Source organism: Numida meleagris, chromosome 4, assembly GCF_002078875.1.
Source record: "Numida meleagris isolate 19003 breed g44 Domestic line chromosome 4, NumMel1.0, whole genome shotgun sequence".
Classification (NCBI taxonomy): domain Eukaryota; kingdom Metazoa; phylum Chordata; class Aves; order Galliformes; family Numididae; genus Numida; species Numida meleagris.
In genome coordinates this window covers 96109482-96129939 of record NC_034412.1, presented here as the reverse complement: position 1 = coordinate 96129939, position 20458 = coordinate 96109482, and positions in this window count along the sequence as shown.

Genomic DNA, 20458 nt, shown 5'->3' with positions numbered 1-20458 from the left:
TTTTACAGTAAGGGAGGTGAGGCACTGGCACATGTTGCCCAGAGAGGTGGTGGACGTCCCATCCCTGCACACACCCAAGGTCAGGCTGGACGGGGCTCTGAGCACCTGATGGAGCTGTGAGTGTCCCTGTGCATTGCAGGGAGTGGGATCAGATGGCCTCTAATGGTCCCTTCCAACTCAAACCATTCTATGATTCTATGAATCCAACCCCTGAGTGAAAATAGTACTTTGTGAGATAAGTACCAAACTGATGCTGGAGGACAGTAGCCCTCCTGCTTGCAGCAGTGCTCTGATGGATCACCAGATGCCAAGCAGCCAGTGCTGCCTACTGGCCTGTGGAAGAGTTCATGCACATCCATTGTCTCCATTAACATATTTTTATTATAGATGTCCATCCATTGGACCCTACCAATCCAAGACAATGACACTCAATAACTGCATGTCTATCTCTTGGTTTCCAGTCAGACAGAAAGCTTTACACAGGAGGAATGAACCCTTAGGCTTTTCAGAAGCACATTTATGGACTGTGAAGAAAATTTTGGCAATGAGTTTTTCACCCCTGGGACAACATCCTATGCGTCATAGCAAGAATTCTTCAGGGAAATTGCACACCTAGAAGAGCTCATGGTCTGAAAGGAGGACATTGGACCAGTACCTCACATCTGAGGTTGTGCCTGGTTTTCAAAGCAATTTTGAACACTAGGTCCAAAAATATGATCCCTGCTCTGAAGTTTAAGCAAAGGGCAACCTGCTCCTCACGCTTCAATAGCAAACTGCACTCAAGAGGACATTTGCTGCCAGCTCCAATGGATGATAAAATGCAATTCATGGGATATGTTGCACAGAAAGGAGGCAGCCTTTGCCTTAAGGTGTAGGTAGCAGATTGACCACAGCTAGAGGTCAATAGGCCAATGTTTGATCAGGCACGGCTCGTCCTTGCATCTCGTTTGGGTGCCTTTCTGCAAGCAGAGAGCAGGGATTGAGAAATCAGCAAGATTGGTCACCCTTCCTTTCATTGCTTAAATTATTTACTTTACTGTTTTCTCTTCTCCTGGCAGCTGATTTGTCAAAGCAAGTGAAGCAGCTAGAAAGAGAGTTGTGGCTGCAGCAGGAATATTACAGCAATTAGAAAGGGCCATAAACAGTTCTCCACATATGAAACTGCTCATTGAATTTGACAAGCAGCCCTTTCTTCTTCACCCCGCCACCAAATACAATGCAGCCTCTTTCCCTTTCATAAATGCCAGCCCTTTTTTCGTTCCCACCAAGGGTCCCTCACACTCAGATCAATACATTTGCGGACTGAAAGAGACCTTTCTCCTCACACTCAGTCTCTTGCAGATGGAATTAACGCTGATTGAGTATGTCACAGTCCAACTGTAATTTAGAGAGGCATCGTGAAACCACGCTGTCCTGGCACCGGTCCAGCTGTCAGATTGAATAGAAAAGTAAAAACAGCTTCATCTGCCCCAACAGCACACTGCTCTCTGCAGCCACTGATTTAGGCTTCCTGCACGTTACAGTCTGTCATTGGGAAGTGATGGACGAGGCACCAGTGGATGTCGCTTGCTCGCTCCTGGTAGCGATAAGCAAGGTGCAGGTATGTCAGCAGAAGAGCTGAAGGGATTATCTTGGGCTCGTTTTGTGTTTGCCAGCACTAAAGGCAGGGAACAGGCTGCCAGCGCAGGATGTTATAAATTATGCTGTGCTATAGCGGATAGGGCTGAAACACAGTGGCAATGGGTTGATGGTTGGACTTGGTGATCTTAGTGGTCTTTTCCAACCTTAATGATTGTATGAACCTGATGAGGCTTCTCCAGCCTCCGTAATCACGGAGGGAATCCTCTACAGAGCTCCATTCCACTTATATAGTGCCTAAGGGTTGAAATCCTGTAATATCTTAGAAATTAGGACCAGTGGAGATCTTGCAGACCTCCTGTCCCGCCATGAGATAGAATTGCCTTTTCCCAAGCCGTTGCTACTTTGTACAACATTGGGTCATTCGGGTTAATATTTCCCTTGGAGAGAAGCAGCGTGAGTCAGAGCACCCACTTGGAAAGGAGAGGTTGGGTTGATCTGGAGTGGAACAGTGGAGGTTCTTAGGACAAAGTGCTCTGTAATCACGTCGGCAAAGGTCTTCTGCCAACGAGGAGCAGAGCAGCAGCTAGGTGGACGCAGGTGGCTTTGCATTTTCCTGGGTACCTCTGTGCTCGTTTCACTTTGTCTCTGCTCCAAAAGGATGCTGATGAACTGTGGGTGGCTCACCGAAGAGCAGCCGGAACAACTGAAGGTTTGAGGATGGGGATGACAGGAGCAGGGGGAGGCAGATGCTGCCTGGTGTTACTCAGAAAAGGTTAAGGGGTAATTTATCATTGTCTGTAAGTACCTGCTTGGGACCAGTAATTTGAGATGAGAGCTCTTCAGTTTGTAACACAAAAGGATAACTAGAACTGCTGGCTGTGGGCTGGTGTGAGGTGTATTTTCTGAGACACAGGCACAGCAAAAGGAGTGGGTGGGGGAAAGGCATCAGCTGCCAACAGGTGCTCCAGCCCTCCACCTCTAATGGTTACAGTCCACTCTTTCCTTAACTTTGGAATTCTGCACCTCTTTGCAAATGACAAGGCTGATTCAAGCAGAAAAGAATAAAAAATTGAAAAATCTGCCTAAAAACCCCAACATTGGCTTTTTCTTGTGAGAGGGAACAGAACCACCTACAATCCCAAATTTTTCTGTTAATTCCTAGGGATCCGGACATGTCAGACTTCTTGGCTTCAGGAATCTCAGCTCAAAGGATAATTATGAAAAAACTCCCAAATTGATATGCTTGATCTTAAGACTGTTACCGCATTCCCTCATGATTTTGTTGGAAGTCACATCTTGCACCCCAGTGCAAGATAACTCCTTTGATTATATCACATTCTTAAGCTGCAATTCTCCACCTATCTGCAGTCATTCTGTATTTTGACACAGCAGCCCCAGTGATTTCCTAGAACTGTATCTCCCATAACATGCCTGTGAAGAGATGCCTTCTGCATTATAGAAGATAAATTTCCTCAGCAAGCTCAGCTCATAATGCAGTTTGGAGTTGGGAGGTCTCGCTTTGCAATGTCGACGTGAGATAAGAATGTCACTTGATTCTGAAATCACAATGTATTCAAAGTCATTACTTGCTATTAAAACTATAAGGAAGGCCAGATGCAAAATGAGGCATTTAATTCCTGTATCATCTAAATGGAAAATTTTCCCCCCATCACATTTAAATGGCGTGATGAAGCCCTTATGGGAAACCTGTTTGGCTGAACAATCCATGGCCAGTTTCAAGGATGAACTATTCAGCACAAACCATGGTGGCTTTTCCACAGTTGGATGCTGTTAAACAGAGATCAGTTTCCTTTGTTTTTGTTGAAAAAAAGAAAATAAGAAAAGCTCTTTTTAGCTCCAACTCTATGTCTAGCTCTGGGTGTTTCAAGGAGCCTTGTCTTCAGATAGTAGGATAGACCATGGTTGTCCTTACTGGAGACAAGGACGGGACAGGAGCTTGCACCAGGGGGAGGTTGTGCTGTCACAGCATTCAATGCTGCAAGCCCAAATGTTGTGGCTGCCAGTGTTCAGATGAACAATGCAATTTTCATCCAAACACTGCTCCTGGGCAGCAGAATGCAACCAGTCAACCAGAGCAAGGGCTGATTATGGGAAACATCTGGGGTGAAATGGGAATTCCCCATTCTCCAGTCATTCCCTGGACTATTTTAGGACAGCTTCTTCATAAAATGGAAGCGCAGTCTTCTCCAGAGCCCCAGCTGTGTAACTGAGGGCAGGCTGGGCCACAGGAATGGAACAAATGAGCTTTTAGACAGGCTTAAATCACAAATTGTCCTTCAGGACCTGATAATGGCTCCTGCCACATCAAAGAAAAATCTCCCGTCCATTTCAAGGGGAGAAGCAGCAAACTTGTTAACAGCATGTCAGAATTAAACCTTGTACAAAGATCATTGCACATAGTAAATGCACTGGTAGTGATCAGGAGAAGAAAGAGAACAACTGATTTATCACAGCTTTTGGACTCCAAAATTATCTTTTGCATTTTGACTTTAGATGGGCTACAGAAAGACACGTCTATAATGGCCTATGTCCCACTATCTACTCTTTATGACCCAGTGGAATACCCAAAACAGGCAGAGCTTTGTCTGTTTCAACATTTTCCAAATCAGGAGCTGCAGAGTCCATGGCTGGATCAGGAGACAGGGGCTCATCCTTCCTACTGCAGGCATTTGGTGGCTACAGGACATACCCAAGTCCTAGGAGGTTGCTCAGTGAGCGATGCCTATCTCTTTTGCCTGCAATAACGTAAGCCTGCTTGTCCCTCATAAGTACTTTGAGGACATGATAACGGGATATTCCAACACTGGGGTCTCACTGATGCTGCTGATGGAACTTCCCCACTTTATCATGGAAGATGAGAAAGAGTGACTACAGATTGTGCTTTCTTCCTTGCCATTATATCAAGTAATCAGGCATCTGTTCTGCTTCCCCAGCTGGCTAATACACTGCTTCTTAACTCCACCTCTTCAGAAACGCCAGTCCAGATGCCGTCAGAGCTGAAAGACAACCTCCCAAGCCCTGGCCTGGGAGAGCATTGGCTTCCTTCCTTAAATCCACATTGTACAGGGACTCCACAAGGAAGTCTGAACAGCTCTGTGGCCTTTTGCAGGGAGACTGCCCAGTTAGAAGGATTTATGGGCAGACAATGAGGATTTTTCATGGTGTGACATTTTATTTGTGTCGTGAATCCTATGAGTCATCAGGAGAGTTGATTTCTGGATTCTCAATTCTTAGCTCCTCTTTTATCCACTGGGTTTGCTTCTGCGAGGGATTTAGTACTAATGAAATTAAGATCTTCTGCTTCTGAAAGAATTACAGGTCTGGTTCATGCCAAAATATTAATTCTGTGGGAGAAAGGGGCAACATAAGCATGTGATGGGGGTGTGAGATGGATAAGAAAAAATAGAGGAAAATTTTCTGTTAGTAACAGGCCTTGCAATTTTTTTTTGGGGGGGGAGTTGCTTCATTTAAGACTAACTAAACATCAACTAAGTCTGTGGCTTAACAGAAATCTGTGCTAAAAAACATGTTATCTGCAAGTGAAATATCATAATGGGTCTATGTCATGGAAAGCATTAGAAGGACAAGTTATAAAAACAAGGTCCATGTTAAGACTGTTTGCATGGACACAGAGTATTTAAACAACTCATTTAAACATCCCCTTAGCTAAGGGGAATCCATTTCTGGATGACAGATGAATCATAGAATGAGTTGGGATGGAAGGGACCTTAAAGATCATGTAGTTCCAGCCCCTATGCCATGAATGATGGATCTTGACCCACTGTGCCCACAGAGAAGGGACATGACTGCATCCCAGGGCCCCTGGCTTAGGACAATCATTTATGGATTTGGTATATTGCTGGGGAAGCATCAAGAAGGACACAACAGCGTAACAGGGGAATGAACAAGATTTGTAAAACTGAGCTGGCAATTGCCTTGATTTGACTCTGCCCAGCCCACTTTTATCTTTCATCCAGGTCCTCTCAAGAGGTCCCTTCCAGCCTAAATTATTGTGCGATTCTGTGATTTGTCAAAAAGCACGACCAATTTCTGAAAGGTTCACGAGAGGAGAACATATACACATATTTTGTTCAGACAGACACTATATATCTCCCTCAATTTGCTCAGTCTGTGATTCCCTACAGGAATAAGAGAGCTGTGGAATAACTTGATTATAGTACCATAAAAATTCACAACTCAGGAGGGACCATCTGTGCAGGCTGTGTCCACCTGCAGAACCATGGGCAACTCTGTCATACGTTGCCAGTCGAGGAAGATCAACAGAACAGTCACTGTGCAAGCTGCAAAGTACTTCCATGTTCCTCACAATAAGGATAAGTAGAGAAGACAAATCCAAATAAATATGAATTTGCTCAAGGAAGGGATAATAAGAGAACCAGAGCATTGTCATGGTCATCACAGAAAACTCTTCCTTTTTTAGCAAGACCAAATTTTTAGATGGAAAGAGTTTATTTTTGTTAGGATAATCTATCTGGAGAAAAGAGCAAATTTTTCAGAGAGGATGGCCCTCCTCCAGGCTCAGATTAGAAGCAGAGGTTGGCCACCGTGCAAAGGAAGGCAAAAGGAATTAGAACACACTCTGCAGGTGTGATGGGGGCTGGGGAGGAAAGAGGAGAGTTCTTTCTCTACTCCATCTCTAGGATTCAGTGTAAATACCATCATTCTTAGCTGAATACATCTTCATTAGCCAGCAAATCTGTGCTGACTGTCTTTCTGAAGATTTGAAGGATGCAAAGGATGTCTCTGGGCCCAGCTGGAGGCAGATTACCCATCCATAGGAGTATCCATGTGGAAGGAGGTGCAGAGAGAGAGCAATCAAGCAATTGTTTTGTAGGAAAGCTTGTGCCAAAGCTGTCAGTGTTGGCATTGTTTTTATCCTAACTCATAATAGCGTCACAATCACGATCCTGGAACCAACAGGCAAACAGGAATCATGATTTCAGATGGCATAAAGGGAGCTGCCATGATTTCACGTACAGATGTTTTCTAACAGGCGTACCTCGACCTGTATCTTGAAGAACAAAAAGGGAATCCGCTTAACAACTCTATTTTAAACACGAGATCTGTTTGTAACAAACCCTGGGAAGGGGGTGGGGAGGAGGGTAGCAAATTACGCAGTGAAATGCTGCTTACAAACAGCAGAAAATGACTACAGATGCATGAAAAGCAAGATTAATACAGCACCTACGCATTTTAGAGCAAACACGCATTGTACTGAGTTCTGAAACGGTCCTCTAAGAATGACTGTGACCTAAAACTGCAGCTGAGGGTTGGCAGCTCGTAGATGTTGTGTTTTCCTCGTCCAGGTATTCCATGTGAAGGGATGGTGCCTTCCTCTGAGTGTATGGAGCATCCAGACCGTAGGGAAGCCATAGATGCCATTGCTGAGATATGACAGTCTCTGACATTTCCTCACGTATTTTGAGCATGTCTTCACGTGACTAACCTCAAGGGGAGAAATATGTATTCACAGGGCATCTAACTAGAATGGGATAAGTGTTCCTGAAGAAATGAATATTTCCATTTCACACCCTTATAATTCCAGTGTGTAGGATTTTACTCTGTTCTTCCCTACACACACTTCTAGCAATTATCTAAGCATTCCACTCTGCTGCTATTATGACCCAGAGGAAGGAACAGAATGCTTTTTCCAAGGAGAAGATGAAGAAAATTCATAGCTCATCTATCCCCCTCCTCTCTGGCTTTCACCCAGCTTCATTCTTTCCAGGTGCCATTCCACTGCACAGGAGGACCTTGAACATGCTCCCTTGTCATCCTAGCAGGGAAGGTCACACTCTCCATCTGTGGTCTCTGTCACTGGCATCTGACTTGAATTAAAAGAGTGTTGTGGGAGGAAGGGCAAGGGGACATCATAAATCATCATGGAACTGTTTGAGTCAGAAGGGACCCTTAAAGGCCATCTGGTCCCAATGCACAGGGACACCCACAGCTCCACCAGGCGCTCAGAGCCCCGTCCAGCCAGATCTGAGTGTCTCCAGGGACAGTACATCCACCACCTCTCTGGATAACCTGCGCCAGTGCTTCACTACCATTACTGTAAAAAGACTTCTTCCATACATGCACTCTAAATCTCCCCCAATACAACTCTCAAGGGTAAAAAACTGAGAAGTCCCAGTTCTGGTGTAAGTCCAGTAGTGATGGAAAAATAGATATAGTTTCCTTTCTGCACAAGGGACTCAATTTCATCTTCCATGCAGGTCAAGGGACAACTATGACACTTTCTGTTATTATGGCAGGGGATGCTGTACACTGTGCTCCCTCCTACAGCAGGCGTGCAGGAAGCTGGTCACCTTCCTCATGTGGTGTAATGGGGGGAAAGTAGACAGAGTTGATAAGATGTGGGCTTGTAGAGTCATAGAATCATTAAAGTTGGAAAAGACTGCTAAGTTCATCTAGTCCAGCCATCCTCCCATCACCATCATGCACACTATCCAATGGTTTGCAGAAAATGGCAAAAACCCCAGCATTTTTATGAGGCATATCACCAGAGACTGAAGAAATACATCAATAAATGTAACTATGTGCTTGGTCTATTGTAACCTTCCCAAAGTCTGTTCTGGTGGCTGTTGCTGGTCATCACGGGGCTTTGTGACTCTGCAGCTGGGCTAGATGAGCCCTTGGCCCTCACTATCATGGCTGTTCTTGCATGAATTCACCCTGTCAGCTTTCCCCCCTTCTTGTCCATTCCCAGTTTCTCCTGAAAAAGGAAAGCACTCAGGAGGGCACTGCACAAAAAAATTAACTGCCCAACGAGGCTATATACAACCCTTAGGCCACAAACAAACTGCCTTCGTGCATTCAGGAGATCTATGCATCAAATGCAGCTTGACGGTCCGGGTCATACGTTACAGATAGCCCACACTTCCACCCCTCAAACAGAGCCATGCTTTCTCTTTGCTTAGTCCCCTTTTTGGAGCAGCTCTAATTTATGAACAAGATGATAAAGAAACGAAAAAGAATCCTGTCAAGGTTCTTTCTGTGGGTTGTAAATTGTCCATATATCAAAGATATTGCCTACATCCAGCATTTAATGCTATCAGTAAAAATATAATGCGAGGGGGAAAAGAAGAAGTTGCTCACAAGGAAGAATGAATAACCTGTGTGAAATATTGAGCCTGTAAAACCAGCATTTCTCCTTTTGGCTGGAATGTTGGTATTTCTCGCTATTTAATTTACATAAATCAATGATGAAAAAAATGTAATAACAGAACTCAGATTCTATAGCTGCAGGGAACCTGGGAAATGAGGGGACGGAGCTTGGAGATTATCGACATGCTCCAAAGAGAGCAGCACCAGAGAGACTGATTTTTCTAATTTTTCCTTGCTCAAACAAGGTAGCCCCTGTGCCTACACCCCAATGGTGAGAAGTACTGGAAGAAAAAAAAAGAACTAATAAATTTAGCACTTTTAACATTATGCTTGATTCAATTGACTGGACAATTCTGAAATGGTGACTTGGACCAGTTCTGACTAGTGATAAAGTCAGAAAAAAGTCTTCATAATATTCAGGTGCCTGTTGAAAAATCTTGTTCAAAGGCACCCAAATGGGACCAGTGTCATCCTGCAACGGCCTCAGGGCAAGAGAAGGGAGAGCAGAAAGGCTGTAAGTAGAGCAGGGACCTGGTCTGAATGTCAAGCTCCCTGACCCCAAACAAACCCTTGTGCCCACTGAGCCTTCCCAGTCCATGGATGGACCCCTGCAGGGTTCAGTCTTGGCTCTCTTTGTGGTTTACCTGATCATCAGGGAAAAGAAGGGAGCAGGGGGATCTGAGCAGACCCTGTTGGTGGAACCTGTCTTGCAGTTTTGTGGGTCGTGTCAGCAAAGGAGAGCTGTTTTGTAAATGTTCAGATCCCAGAGCTTAGCAAAGCCTGGCTTTAGTGACCACACAAGGGCATACATCCAGAAAAAAGGCTGGAACAGGCTTCTTCTGAGTAACACAATATATGTATTTATATATTTTACTTATTTTCTTCTCCCTTCCTTTGTTTTCTCTTCCTTTGCCCTGAAGAAGCTGTTGATTATAATTTCAGTGCAGTTTGAGATGCAAGCTTAATGGAGCGGGCCTTTCTATTTTTGTACGCTGTGCATTGTCATATGAAATAGCGTGGATTATATTTTGTTGTTGTTGATGCATTGAATATACTTGATATTTAAATCCAGCAGTGTTTATAGCAGGCAGAGATTCTGTGCTGGGACCGGAGAGGCTCGGTGTGTGCTTGGTATTATTATTCTTTCGGTAGGAGATTGAGATTCTGTCTCATGGTTTTGTTCATTTTGCTTTACTTTAGTTTACCCAAGTAAAGTTAAAGAATAATTTAGAATGATGTTTCTAGTCTTAGATTTCTCCTTGATTTCCCCATGATGGTCTCCTAATACCTCCATCCCCATTACGTGCTGCTTCTCCATTCTGTTAGATAGGTCACGCTGGATAACCACGCCATTTCTACATTTAGAACCCATCCTCATTTAAGAAGCTCTGGAAAGGACTGAGAACACATATAATAATGGGTTAAGAACTGACATAATAGACCCTAATAGCACTGTCTGGAAAGCTCCAGTTTAAGGGGATGTGGTGAAAATTAACAGTGGGCCACAGTTTCATGCAGAGCTTGCCTTGCAGAGCAGGGCAGGAGTGCATACACTGGCTTGAACTTGGTTATTAGTGTCCCAACATTACTTCTTTGCATTTGTTTGCCTTGTTCAGCACCAAGGATGCTCTGCAATCTTAGGGATATGTAACATCCTCTTCTGACTAAGTGCTGTCCAGTACAAGATAGAAGGTAGAGTCTGGATAAGCTTAGGACCCCTGGTTGGACCTATATCCTCTGGATGAAAGGGCTAATTATCAGCAACATCCCCACCTGTTTATTGTATAGAGTTGGATCCTGCAGTTTTCATCTCTCATATCATTCTATCTGAACCCTCTGAAGATACAGCTGGCACAAAGCTGAGTTTCTGTTTCACAGATGAATGGGAAAATATATATAAGTTTGAGAAGCTGCCAGACACGTAGTTATAGGGACAGTAGTCTGAGGGAGTCCTCTAAGAGAGGAAGGTGAAAGAAAGAAAGGTGAGATGCAGGAGAAAAGTCCCAAAACAATCTGAAAGTTGACAGACGAGGTGAAGGCAACTAGGAAAACTGCAGAAAGCTTAGCTGTTTCTTGGGAGTTTGGTAAATAGTGTTAAAGCAGGGTATTGAGATAAGGTGGGGTATTACAAGAGAGCGCACTGTGTATGGATGCAGAGATCCAGCAGCATCTGATGTCAGTATGGTAGAGGGGAACTGGAAAACAAAAGGCTCCCATGTTCTTATTGCAAAGCTAGGAAGAGCCACAAGAGTTCAACCAGCTGAGGAGTCCTTGAGGAAAAAGCAGCAGAGAAAGCTTCAAGAAGTGAACCGGTTCAAGCCTTTATGTAGAAGAGGGTTAACTGCATCTAACTGCATCTAGACAAGCCTTGACAACTTAATCTGCCCTATTTATAAAGCCTTGCTGCCATGAGGAAGCCGTGGCCTCCCCTAGGAACCAGGTGAAACATGGCACTACTGGGTGGTAAAGTTTTCCCCGCCACCCACAATGTTTTTAATTCAAATTCAGCTGCCTTCCTTCTTGTCCCTCTCTCTGTGGATATGACAGCAGTTGATCTCTGTCCCCTTTTATGTGTTGGATGAAAGTTGCCATGCCAACCTTTTCTTCTGTTGCCAAGCAGACACTGGAGTGAGAGCTCCACTTCCAATCCAGCACCATGCACAGAATATCACAGGGAGCCACATCCTCCAGAAATACAACCAATTTCAAGATCCTCACCTGCACAGCATCTCCCTTTTAAGCCTTATCACCTGGTTATGACTGCATGAAGTCAACCCAAGTCAGGTGCACCCAAGTTCTGAAGATGAGCTCTTTAGTCTTGTACTTACCAGCAATGGCGTGGCTGAAAACAAGTTGCTGGGACTTTTTCCACATAGGAGGGTCAAGCAGGAAACAAAAAGCTGACACTGATACACTAGAAAAGTTCTGAGCTGAAAACAGTGCAACAGCCCTCTAGCAGGCTTATAAAAGCTTGAGAGGAGACATGCTCCAATCAGATTGACCAGGCAATCAGGGAAGGATTTGTGGCAGCTGGGACCAATCCTGAGTATCAATATGTGCATCCAGGTGTAAGGGAGACCCTTTTTGCTGCTTTGAATCTTGTGAGAGAAGCACTGAATTTGCCTTTTGAAGAGAATAAAGCAGAAGTTGGAGCAAGCTTAGAGATAGGTAGGAATCTGTTTAATCTCTTGCAGCTCTCCCGAGAGCTCTTCATCCATGGGAGAAATACAGCTTCTGCAAGGTTGTTTTTGTTCAGTTGGGTGTTGATGTAGAAGCATGAAGGTTGGAAAACAGCTCTGAGATCACCAAGTCCAACCCAACCCCACCATGCCCACTGGCCATGTCCCTCAGTGCTACATCTCCACAGTTCTTGAACACCTCCAGGGACCATCCCAAGGTCCTTCCTAGTGATTTGTCTCACACTGTCACTGATTCAGTCTCTGCATCCCTCAGCATTTGTCCCTTAGGAAAGGGGTTTATAAATAAGAACAGGACATTGAAATTCGTAAGAGGAAAGTAGGTAATTGTAGGGATGTGTTGGGGAATGGCTATCTATCCTACATGGCTGACGGTTAAGAAAACTGCATCTCAATGGAGCTGTGGAGGGGAACAGGGACACAGTGACACTCTGAAACCATTATTTTGCACCCCCCTCACTGCCAATAGCAATAGGAGCAAAAAGCAATCAGGGTTCACGTCTAGGTACAGCTGAGCCGAGGATGTGACACGATGTTTGGTCATTAGCTTTCAATGAGACTGTGTGTCAGGGGAAAGGGTTCTGCAGTTCGAAGAAGAGATGATTTACAGACCCGAGGAATAACGAAGCTTGTAAGGAACAAAGCTTGGAAATAAAACTGCATGCTCCACCTGAATTGCTACCTACCCGCGTGTGTACTTGAAGCTCATATTTAGTGCTTCTGGTGGCACATTGACAGACGGCTTAGTGAAAACAAATGTTAATGTTAATTAAGCTGGAAAACTTCCCAGATTTTGAGAATGAGAGTGTTTGCTTGGGTAATAATTCAGATAGCCTGTGCCCTGCGCAGTGCTTTCACTGGGAAATCTGATCACTCAGAAGCAGGAAATCAAACAACCAGAAGAGCTCAGATCTCAGATTTTTCTCCTAGGATAGAGGGATGCTCCTCCTTAAAGCACCCTTCTCAGTGCCTGGAGCACCCCAGGTTTCAACAACACAACCCATCAGGAGCTCCTCACCTTCCTTGAGAGAATATCTTATGCTCCAGCAAGGCTCTGGCAAGGAAATGCTTCCTGACATACCTCCTAAATCCTCCTTCACTTAATTTCACTCCAATGCTTCCAGATGATGATAATTAACCTCTTTTTTCTGCAGAGGATAGCAAATAGTGAGAGCTTGGAGGTACGAGCGCAGACAGGTTGGGCAGAGTTTCGTGTGCATACAGCCAGATCTCCCCGCTTAATCTAAATAATTGTAGTTCTGTTGGCTTTGACTGGTCTACCCTGACTTCACCAGCGAATGGTCCTGCCCCTTGGTTTTAAATTCCCTGCTACCTCCTGGTAATTCAAATCATGGCCGCCAATACCAGGCTGAGATATGTGAATACCACCAAAGGGTGTGGGCGAAACGGGCGCTCCAGCTATTATCACAGGGATAGGAGCACTTATTTATTAATTTATGTCTAGCCTAAAAGGCTAGGGGAGGGGGCGGAAATAATAATTAGGAAACGAGTGGATGCACACAGCCGGCCACAGAACCCCTGCTAGCGCTTCTATCTTTATGAAGGGCCACGCAATGGCTCAACACATTCCTATTTTCTGCTTCACTGAGACGACTTTCGCACTGTGGATGCAACGTGCGCTCGGTCCCAGCTGGCAGCTCCGCTAACCATTAGTATTGCAATTAACTCTCCGCAGTGTTCGATTGGGGTGATGCTCCCCAGAGGGCTCCCTGACATCTTTTCCAAAGGGAGGTGCTGCCGTAACCCGGTGGCGAGTGGAGTGCCAAGAGCAGATCAAGAAGCTTTGTATGGGCTGCGGTGTTGTGCAAGGCAAGCTGCTCTGTAGACTTCTCCCTGGAATGCAAGGAGATGTGCAACGTATTTCTTTTTTAATTGCCACTTGCTTAGAGGTACCCTCCAAACTCTGTCAACTGGGCAGGAAACATTTCCTGCTTCTGCATTTTCCCTTTATGACCTTCATATTTTCATTCTGGTTTGCATCAGAGCAGGACTTGGGAGGCACAACTAGGCTGTGCTAGATGTGCTCACACCGACTTGGAATATATGTCCTGGGAAATGTGCCATCTCGGTGCACTTCCAGCAAAGACATTTAATCTAGTGAATATACACAGAGGCTCCACCTTAAATCATGGGATTAATGAAGGCTGTGTTGAATGAGGTGCTTCTGCTGGGCTCTGTGTGAGGTTATTTGTGCAGGGGTCCCTTTCTGAACGACTAAATGAGTGAAAAGAAGGGACAAAGTGGTAGGGAATGGCAGCTTGGAGTGCAGGAGTGCTTTGGGATGTGGTCATGGAGCTGACACTAAGTCCATAATGGGGGGTTAAGCCCCCAGAACTTGATGGGACACCAGGAGGTCAGAGGGTGGCTGGGGGGCCATTTGGACATTTAGTGGGCATGGTGGCGATGAGTTGATGGTTGGATGTGATGATCTTAGAGGTATTTTCCAACCATAGTGATTCTACAGTTCTGACAGTCTAAAAAACTCCAGAGCGCTGTGGTGGTACTGCAGTAACTTCAAGGGCAGAAGATGTCACCGATCATTTAATTTGACCTCGTATTTGTTACTGAATTTAGCTGGTTAGCAGCATATTGAGAGCTTTAAGGTGAATGTGACTTCTTTGAGGGAGAAATTGAGTCTTGATTTGAAAGCATTCAGTGGCAGAGAGAGGCAGTGCTCTCCATGGCACTTTGTTCAAACGGTTCATCACCCTGCTGGAAATCATTTCTATTTGAATATGTCAGGATCCCACTTCCAGCCACAAATACGCCTTTATCCACAAGATTAAAGATGGCTTTGCTAACCCAAATTTTATCCTTATGGAAGTACTTACATGCTTTAATCAAACCAGTCACCTATCCGTCTTCTTTCTGATAAACTAAGCAGACTGAATGGCAGAAAGTCTCAGTGCAAGGCACGTCCTCTGGCTCTGAAGCAATTCTTCTTGCACTTTTGTTCTTTTGGGACACATTTCAGACCTCTCCCCAACCCCTCTTTAAAATCCCAGCAGCAGACAACCAGCTGCTCTACATGGTCTCGTCGGTGCCTTGTGTAGAAGCGGAAAACATTTCTCTTTCCCTAATTACAACTCCCTGCTCATCTCTTCAAGGTCTCTGTTGCTCCCTTTGCTACAGAGGCACCGTGGGAGTTCATGGTGAGCTGCTTGCTTTCCAAGGCCCCTTAACCCCACTCCCTAACATAGCCAGCATTCCTTAAATCTCCATGCGTAGTTTGGCAATTGTCTGTTTAAAATCCCTTTTATCCCTGTTATGATTGATAATATATTTACTTTGAGTAAAAGCTCATGTTAAGCTTGCAGGGCTTACTACATGCTTGTGCAGATTTCCCCTTAGCAAACACTTTAAGGATTCTTAGATGCGTTGTAAGGACTTAGCAATATCTAAACAAATACATTCCACTAGATTCTTAATATCTACTTTGATAATTAATACTAGACTCATGAACAAAACCTGAATTTTTCATATTCATTAAAAAAAAATTGAGACATCTCGGGAGATGAAGAACTTGTTAATACTTCTCTTCAACGAGCAATGGGTTAAGTATCTCTCTCATGTTTTTAATACTCTCTACAGTCCTTTAAGCCTGGGACTTTCCCTAATGCCTTCAGCTTTCCTAACTAACTGCCTTCATTTCACAGCTTCTCATTTTTGCTAATTACCATCTTCCTCTTTCTGTTTTTCCTCCATTGTCCTCTTATTCCTAATTGTTGCCTTCATTTCAGCACTTGGCCAAAAGGAGATTTTTAGGCCACGCTGTCCTTTTTCTCGATCTGCAAATAGTGGCTGTACATGAAAGTGTTCAATTGCGCTGGAAATTGTATAAAGACAGAATGACAAATCAGGCTTTGAGACAGAGCTAACGCTAATTATAAAGCATGAGAGGAATGGATACGGGCAGATGGGTCTGCACAGGAAAGCTCTGAGACAAATGTTCGCAATGGCACCTACCTACAAAATGTCCCATGCAGCCAAATTCAACCACCTTCATTTCTTTGCAATCCAACGAACGGACAGCAAGGTCTTGTACCCGAGGAGGCATCATTTCCATACTGACCATCACATTTTAGGATCATAGAATCATCAGGGTTGGAAAACACCCCTAAGATCACCAACTCCAACCATCAACCCACGCCCACTGACCATGTCGCCAGGTGCCACATCTCCACGTTCCTTGAACACCTCCAGGGGCTGTGACTCCATCACTTCCCTGGGCAGTCTGTGCCAATGCATCACCAGTGTATCCTATGATGCAATCCTTTCCAGCTCCTTCACTATGACTCTCAGCAAATGGTTTGCTTTTTCCAGCACACTATGCCTGGGATCTACAGAGGAGCTCTTTAGAGCAATTAATTTATCCATCATTTAGTCAAACTAGGCTTAACCACAGCACCAGCGAGACTGTATAATGTTAGCGTCCCTCCTTCCCCACCCGTGCTCATCACGTCAAGGTAAGTATTTCATGTGGACCCTTGCCAGGTCAGTCCACACAGCTTGCTTCTCTGCAAAGGCAAGTTCGTGGCTGCTGGAACGATGAAGCAGTAATGCTGCAAAGAGTTAAAGGACATGAAAGCCTTTCCAGAAGCAGCTCAGTGCACACAGGCAAAGCAATTGGGAAGTGGGCACATTACTGCCACTGAATGAGTGACCCGTAACATCATGATGACACATCACCATTGTTCCCTTGTAGAATATTTCCTTCAGGAGCAAAATGAGTGAGAAACGAGTTCCCAAATGATTGCTATCAGAAAAAAAAAAAAAAAAATTAAGGGTGGAGGGGATAAAAAGGGGAGAAAAAAAGAAGAAAGGTTTCATAGGCTAAGAGCAAATTACTCTGCAATTCAGAGAGTGATTTCATGGACATGCTGCAGGGATAATGTATTCTGAGTGGCTAGAATTTCATTTAATTCCACTTCATTGTTGAGCATCTTTTCCAGTAGTTTTATGACTGAACAGTGTGTGCCCATTTTCCCTGTTCTTAATCTGGCTGTTTGACAGTCACTCTGGATAGAGAACGTTCATGTTTATTTGCAAGACGCCTCTTTACAGTATATGTCCCGAGACAGAAGTGGTCGGGGCAAAATGCTCACTAAGGAATCCTAATTTCACCACAATTGCTGTTTAAGCAACTGACTCGAGTTCTTTGTCTCTACAGCGCAGCCAGGGCAGCACGGGCTGTCACTCATTCGCTGATGAATCAATTAATCAATTGAACTATTTTTCTATTGTGCAGCGATCACTGGAATTGCCTGCAATGACTGAAGGATGACATTATGGGTGGAAAAGCTCTGTGAAGCTCTGCACAGCTGCATGTATGGTGGGCCTGAAGCGACTCTGGGATGGACTTGTGCTGAAATCAGGAGTATCTCGTGGTTCCCTGTAACTTTATCAGAAAGCCACATGAAACCTCCAGCATTTTCTTTAGTGAGACCTGAAATTCATCTAAACCCCTATGATTGAGAGTTACAGCCTGGCTGCACCACCCATATATATGCCCACAAACACCCATTTGAGGGGAAAAGACACAAAAAAAAGCCCCAAAAACAAAGATTATGACTTAAACTTCCCCATATATGAGTCCTAAATACGTGGGTTTGGGAGCTCAGGAAGCTCAGCTGGGAACAGTTTGGGGAGGTCCTATTGATAAGAAGCATTTTGCTGCATGTTCAAGGCACCCAGAGCTGTCTGAATAACCCCAAAACTGCTTTGTGAACAGCTTTCTGAAAGGCAATAAAGGCTCTGAACTAACACCTGCATTGCAAAACATGCACCAATCAATGGTCAAGGCATACTTCTCACACGGCTTTGCAGCCTTTATAGTGAGTGATACGTCTCTTGGCTTTCCTTGGAGGCAGGACATTTGGCTGAGCAAATGTTTGACCCAAAGCAGCCACCCTCATTCTTCACACTTCTTATTCAATGATGCACTTTTAGCCTTAAGCTTTTAATCAGATACGACTTTCAACATCATTTCCTGGACCAATTCTGGGCCATTTACATTGGCCCGCACGTCGCCAGCTGAAAACATCACATTATTCCATTTTTGTACCTTTTCTGCTTCTTTATCTCCTCTTCCTGTGGTGGCTGGATCACCCTGGCTTCTTGTCCAGCAATAGGACAAGAGGTGATGGCCTCAAGCTGTGCCAGGGAAAGGTCAGGTTGGATATTAGGAAACATTTCTTCTCTGAGAGAGTGGTCATGCACTGGCACAGGCTGCCCAGGGAGGTGGTGGAATCACCATCCCTGGAGGTGTTCCAGAACCACGGAGTTGTGTCATAGAGGGACATGGTCAGTGGGCACGGTGAGGGTGGGTTGGGGTTAGAAGTCTTTTCCAACATCAACGATTCTATGATTCTATGTCATGCTGATGAATGATGATAGTGGGAGAGCAAAGCCAAGCTCCTTGTCCTGCAGATCAGAAACCAGCTGTAGGGTTCAGGTCCAGGTACACAACCTTCACAGGAGGCATATGTCTCTCTTTTGGGAGCAGTTTCCCAAGCACATTTCCTTCAGGCAGCTGTGACATCTTCATTCATCCGTGTGTCTGTGTGCATAACTACCCTTTTTCTTTGACAGTGTCTTCTGAATCGCTTGGATAATTTCAACCATGGGAACTGTCTTCACTGTATTAAGATATAAATACATTAAACTCCTTTGGAATCCATGCAAACAGGGTAGGCAGGAGAAAGGCTTTTCATTACTGAAGATCCCAGGATGAACTAAAAACCCTATTAGACACCAGAGAACCTACTCAAGCTTTGTGAGTTCCTCAGTTCCCAGAAATACTTGCTAACATAATTAAAAGCCCTGAAGCACAGGCTCATCCCTGGCTCACACTTCCTGTTGCCTTTTCTACCTCTGGAGAAGAGATTTGGAGAGCTATTGGATTTGAATAGCAGAGATGTAATATTCACTTTGCTGTGATGTGGATGATCACACAGAAGAGCCACAAGCTCTTCAAGGTTTGTTTCGGGGCTTTTTTATTAAAAAAAAAAAAAAAAATCTGTTAATTTCCCTGATGTTCTGTAGCTTTTCAGAAATAATATACAAGCGTGCACATAAATAAATCCACTTCATTTACTAGGAAATAAAGTCAGTCAGAGAAAAAGCCACTGAGTTTTCCTTTCTTTCCTTCTTTTGAAAATGTCTTTGCAATCACAACAAAGGAAATTCAAGACATTCAATCAAAATCAAGGTTTGGCCGAAAAGAAGACAAACTAAAATATAAAGTCTCATATTTGGAAAAAGGTTTACATAAAAGGAGCTGAAAGCTATTTGTTAAAATGCATTTGAATTCGTAAGTTCTTTTTGCTAGTTGAGACTTTGGTCACCAACGTGTTTAACTCACAGCATCATGAGTGCCTTCATGGACTTGAATCTGATTTCTCACGCTCCTGGAAATGAAGATGTATCAAAATCTGGACACAAGATATAAAGCTGGAAAAAAATTGCCTGGATGCTATTCACCTTCTATATCATGAGATTTTCATCTTCCTTGCTGTCCTTGTGTCGCATTGCAATGACATTTGTGCTACTGTATCTCTCTACACATCTAGATTGTCAATCCCAAATAAATTTGCTGGCGTCTGCTTAAAAAAAAAAAAAAAAAAAACCAACACAGACATCAAAAATTGATCCAGCAAAAGTCAATAAAAATGTGTGCATCAGCAAAGCATCACGAGATAATCCAGAAATGTGTTTTTTCCTTATTCTTGCGTAACTGCTATAGCTAGGTTCAGATGACCATGCAAGTCAATTGTGTGATACTTGCATAAGTTTGGAGTAATTCAGCAGTGAAATAAGAAGCTGGGGAAGGGATTAAGCCTGTGCTAGTGACAACTGAGGAGGGATAATAAAGGCTGGAAATCTACTGAAGTATGGAGAGGATTAACTTTTTTGCCATTGAAGAGGAAGGGCCATTGAAGGAAGTTAATGACAGATCAGTTCAGTTAAAAATGAACTCAAATGGAGTTTTTTCTCTGCAGGAGAAGTAGAGGAGCAGTGGAACTTCTTGCTGCAAAGTGTTGAGGATGCTAAATATTTCCACTCTCTCAAAGGGAGAGAGTTCTTAGACTCTTCCCTGAGCATCTGCTTTTACCTACTCTTATGGCAAGCAGGGTACTTGGTGTATGATTGGATGCAGTAGGGCTTTTCTTGCACTGTCATTCACTAATATTGTATCATTTCTCAGCAAGTTTGCACTGGTGGCAAAACCCTCTCTCCAGTCAGTGCAAGAAGATAAGCACTGCAGGGAAGGAAATAATTGCAGCCCAAAATATACACCAAACCTTCTTGACTCAAAACTTGATGCTGACGCAGTGAGCAGTTAATTTCTGGATAGAGAAGCCACTGTACTTGTAGATGGATAAGTGTGTGCATTATATATCCATTGGGACAGGTCTGTACCAATAATAAAAAAAGTGAAAGACAAATCTCTGGTTTGAATTCTAAGTGATGGCAGTAACTAATCCCTGCCATGCTTCTAAAGCAAA